The sequence below is a fragment of the Rhinopithecus bieti genome, unplaced genomic scaffold (assembly GCF_001698545.2).
Source record: "Rhinopithecus bieti isolate Rb0 unplaced genomic scaffold, ASM169854v2 scaffold_32128, whole genome shotgun sequence".
Lineage (NCBI taxonomy): Eukaryota > Metazoa > Chordata > Mammalia > Primates > Cercopithecidae > Rhinopithecus > Rhinopithecus bieti.
The window spans coordinates 16,997-22,140 of NW_016813628.1; the positions used below are offsets into that span (position 1 = coordinate 16,997).

At 40.5% G+C, this 5,144-nt stretch overlaps 1 pseudogene across 1 annotated transcript; it reads left to right on the forward strand.

Moving 5' to 3' along the window:
- The first annotated feature begins 205 nt into the window (after nucleotides 1-205).
- Nucleotides 206-4,266, forward strand: LOC108513129 (nucleolar RNA helicase 2-like; annotated as a pseudogene). Its single transcript, XR_001880801.1, has 2 exons — nucleotides 206-221; nucleotides 1,661-4,266. The product of XR_001880801.1 is annotated as a nucleolar RNA helicase 2-like (transcript).
- Nucleotides 4,267-5,144: the final 878 nt, after the last annotated feature.

A 5,144-nucleotide genomic window follows, 5' to 3' on the forward strand; every position in this document is an offset into this window, starting at 1 on the left:
AGCACTTTGGGAGGCCAAGGCAGGCAGATTATTTGAGATCAGGAGTTTGAGACCAGCCTGGCCAATGTGGTAAAACCCTGTCTCTACTAAAAATACAAAAAGTAGCTGGGTGTGGTGGCATGCACCTAAAGTCCCAGCTACTCGGGAGGCTGAGGCAGGAGAATCACTTGAACCTGGGAGGCAGAGGTTGCAGTGAGCCAAGATCATGCCACTGTACTCCAGTCTGGGAAAAAAAGGGGGGCTCTTTTAAAAAAAAAAAAAAAAAAGGAGTAAGTAATAATCTTATCTCACAGTTTAAAGAATCCTAGAATTGGAATGTTAAAGGTCACCTGTCTGATCTCAATCTTATACCCAATGCAGAATTGCCCTTTACAATTCCTTGCTTAATAGGTACTATGCTGAATGCCTAATTGTGTTATCTCTAAGAGCTGGCTCATCCAGGCTCTTCCTACGTACGTCCAGGGATAAAGTACTCACTAATTCTTGAGGTTGCTTGTCAACTGCTAGAAGGCTCTAATCATCAGCAGACTCAGCTGATACCTTCCTAATAGATTCCACTGATATTAGATCTGTCCTCTGAAGAAACACAAATCTAAATCTAACCCCTGTGTCATACGACAGCAGCTAAATGAAGAGAGTTAGGATACCCTCAATAAGTCTATTCTCTTCCAGACCTGTCAGATCTTCCTCACATTGCATGGTATCCGGATACTTACTATAGGTAGAAGGAGTAAAATTGCCTGTTTGATTTTTCAAAATGTATGCTTAAAGTTATATCACATATACCAAAAGTGAAGATTCTAGTTGAGAATTGCTATATTTTGAATTAATTTTTAAATCATTGGAGCTAATTAAAAAGAAACTATAATTACCTTTGGGGTCAAGTTTAGCAGTAACCAGTCTTACAATACCCCAATTTGTATCACTTTCCCTGTGATATGTAATAGTAATGTCAACATGGTTGAATAGGTAGAAAGTATTCTTTTTGTTTAATACAGACTACAAAAAAAAAGAAATTTTAAAGTTTGAACTTTTCTTAGAAACTAAAAAATATAAACTCTGATAATAAAGACAAGATACACTACTTCTAAGAAAATTAAGCTACAAATTAAGCATACTGAAGAGTAAATATGCTTTTATCAGACTGAAACTGCAGCCATGATCATCTGGCCTAAAATTAAGGTGTTAGTTGATTATATAATCTTAGTTGTTACAAGGGAATAATATTGCAAAATTGTAAAATTCATAAATACACATATTTTCCTGGGTTTTAACCACACAAAACTGTGAAGTAATACAAATTAACTAATAAAATTGTATCAGTATATAAAGTTTAAGCATATTAAGAATTTGGGCTTTATCTATGGTAAAAGTAAGGAAGCAATAAAAATAGGAGGAAATGTTTCAGAATGTTAGCAGTGGTATCTCTAGGTGGTGAGATTATTGTCAATAACGATTCTGCTGTTACTTTATACTCTTCTGCACTTTCCAATTTTTCCATAATGAAGATATATTTACATTTCTAATTGGAAGCATCAAAGACAAAAAATGAATTTAACTCTCCCTACCAGGCAGGTGTTCATCAGATTCACTCCATAGTAGCCACAACCTAAAGATAATTGTTCAAATTCTCTAGATCGGTGCTTCTTAAACATCAAAGTGGAGAAGACCGGTCGGCCTGGGCAGCCTGCACTGAAGATGCTGGGAAGACTCCGTAGTAATGCTGGTTTGGAATCAGACACCACAATGAAAAAAGTGGAGACATTATGAAAGCAAACTGAAAAGAAAGAGAAAAAAGAGAAGTCAAAATCTAGTAAGACTGAAGAGACAGCAGAAGAGGAAGAAACTGTTTCCCCCAAAGCTAAACAAGTTAAAAGAAAACAGAGCCTTCTGAAGTTGACATGAATTATCCTAAATCCAAAAGGAGGCAAAAAACAAAGAGGGACCATCTCAAGATGACATTTCTCCAAAAACCAAAAGTTGGAGAAAAGAAAAAGGGAGCTATTTGAAAAAGAAAGCGCGGTTTCCCCTTTCTAAAACCTAAAAAAAGGATAAAAAAATGAAGGACCCTCTGAGGAAGGAAATAGATGCTCCTAAGCCCCAAGAAAGAGAAGAAGCAAAAAGGAAATAAATGGGAGAAACTGGAGAGAAAATCCCCGCAAACTGCAGAAATGGATTTCCTCATTCTGGAACCTGACTTGTGACCCCAAATAAAGCTGCACAATGAAGAAAAGTAACAGTGAGACAGAGCAGGAAATACCTGTGGAAACAAAAAGAGGACCGCTTTCCTCATAATTGTCCCCATATCTGAAGAAACCGTATTAAGCGTCTCAAAAAGGCCTGAGGAGGGACCTTCCTAATTTCTATACAAGCAAAGACATTTCCATCATGTTACAGCAGGAAGGACTTAATTGGCACAGGGCCCAGGGAGGAATGGGAAAACATTGTCCTTTGCCATCCCCTTTGGATTGAGAATCATGGGGTACTGCAAGACAGGAAGACAGGCCGCCCCCTTGGGTAGGTTTTGCACCTACAAGAGGAAGTTGGCAAATCCAAGTAGCAAAGACTTCAGTGACCATACAAAAAGGCTGTCAACTGGCTTGTTTTTATGGTGGAACTCCCCTATGGTAGGTCAATTCGAATGCATGACGACATGGGAATTGAATATCCTGGTTGGACATCCAGGTCCCTTCAAAGACCGCAATACCAGAAAATGTCAAACTAGATTCTCACCAAACTTAAGCCATGCCGTCCCTGGGATACGTTGACCAACCGTTGGGATATGGGATTTGCTGATCAAGTGAAGAGATTTACAGTGGTGCATACAAGAAAGATTCGAAGACCAATCCCCAAACATTGCCTTTTTTTCTGAAACTTGCCCTTCATCTGGGGTATTTATGTGCCAAGAAATCTACATATGAACAGGTGGACCTGATTGGTAAAAAGACTCAGAAAATGGCAAAAACTATAGAGCATCTGGCTATTAAGTGCCACTGGACTCAGAGGGTAGCAATTATTAGGTCATCCGAGTATATAGTGGTCATCAAGGACGCACTATCATCTTTCGTGAAACCAAGAAAGAAGCCCAGGAGCTGTCCCAGAATTCGGCTATAAAGCAGGATGCCCAGTCATTGCATGGAGACATTCCACAGAAGCAAAGGGAAATCACCCTGAAAGGTGTTAGAAATGGTAGTTTTGGAGTTTTGGTAGCAACCAAAGTCGCTGCACATGGGTTAGACATCCCTGAGGTTCATTTGGTTATACAAAGCTCTCCACCAAAGGATGTTGAGTCCTACATTCATCGATCTGGGTGGACGGGCAGAGTTGGAAGGACGGGGGTATGCATCTGCTTTTATCAGCACAAGGAAGCATATCAATTAGTATAAGTGGAGCAAAAAGTGGGAATTAAGTTCAAAAGAATAGGTGTTCCTTCTGCAACAGAAATAAAAGTTTCCAGCAAAGATGCCATCAGGCTTTCGGATTCCATGCCTCCCACTGCCATTAGTCACTTTAAGCAACCAGCTGAGAAGCTGATAGAGGAGAAGGGAGCTGTGGAAGCTCTGGCAGCACCACTGGCCCATATTTCAGGTGCCATGTCCATAGACCAGCGCTCCTTGATCAACTCAAATGTGGGTTTTGTGACCATGATCTTGCGGTGCTCAATTGAAATGCCAAATATTAGTCATGCTTGGAAAGAACTTAAAGAGCAGCTGGTCGAGGAGATTGATTCCAAAGTGAAGGGAATGGTTTTTCTCAAAGGAAAGCTGGGTGTTTGCTTTGATGTATCCACCGCATCAGTAACAGAAATACAGGAAAAATGGCATGATTCACCACGCTGGCAGCTTTCTGTGGCCACAGAGCAACTAGAACTGGAAGGACCACGGGAAGGATATGGAGGCTTCAGGGGTCAGAGGGAAGGCAGTCGAGGCTTCAGGAAACAGCGGGACGGAAACAGAAGATTCAGAGGACAGCGGGAAGGCAATAGAGGCCCGAGAGGACAGCAACCAGGAGGTAGCAACAAAAGTAACAGATCCCAAAACAAAGGCCAGAAGAGGAGTTTCAGTAAAGCATTTGGTCAATAATTAGAACTAGAAGATTTATATAGCAAAAAGAGAATGATGTTTGGCAATATAGAACTGAACATTATTTTTCATACAAAGTTAAAAGCACGTTGTGCTTCCTTTTGACCACTTGCTGAGTCCCTCTTTCAGACACAGACAAGCTTCATCTAAATTATTTCATGTGATCATTATCATTTATAACGTTATTGCTGCTTCTTCATCAGTTTTTCTTTTTTTTTTTTTTTTTTTTTTCTGAGACAGAGTCTCGCTCTGTCGCCCAGGCTGGAGTGCAGTGGCCGGATCTCAGCTCACCGCAAGCTCCACCTCCCGAGTTCGCGCCATTCTCCTGCCTCAGCCTCCCGAGTAGCTGGGACTACAGGCGCCGGCCACCTCGCCCGGCTAATTTTTTGTATTTTTAGTAGAGAGGGGGTTTCACCGTGTTAGCCAGGATGGTCTCGATCTCCTGACCTCGTGATCCGCCCGTCTCGGCCTCCCAAAGTGCTGGGATTACAGGCTTGAGCCACCGTGCCCGGCCCAGTTTTTCTTTTTGAAAGGTGTATGAATTCATTACATTTTTATTCTAATGCATTATTTATAGATTAGAAGATAAAATCAAGCATGTATCTGCCTATACTTTGTGAGTTCACCTGTCTTTATATTCAAAAGTGTCCCTTAATAGTGTCCTTCCCTAAAGTAAATACTTAAGGGAGTGTAACAGTCTCTGGAGGACCACTTTGAGCCTTTGGAAGTTAAGGTTTTCTCAGCCACCTGCCAGTTTCTCATGTGGTCCTATTATTTGTCTACTGAGACTTAATACTGAGCAATGTTTTGAAACAAGATTTCAAACTTAGCTGGGCTGTAATACAGTTTATACCAGTGTATGCTCTAGATTTGGAAGACGTAGCATGTTTGATATAGATTACCTATACTTATGTGCATTTTGATACATTTTTAGCTTCTCATTATAAGGTGATTCATGCTTCAGTGAATTCTTCACAGATAGGATATATAAAAGTACATTTTAATAGAAAGCCAGGGTCTTTAAGGAATTTCAAATGTATAAAGTAGCTCCATAGCTTTCTT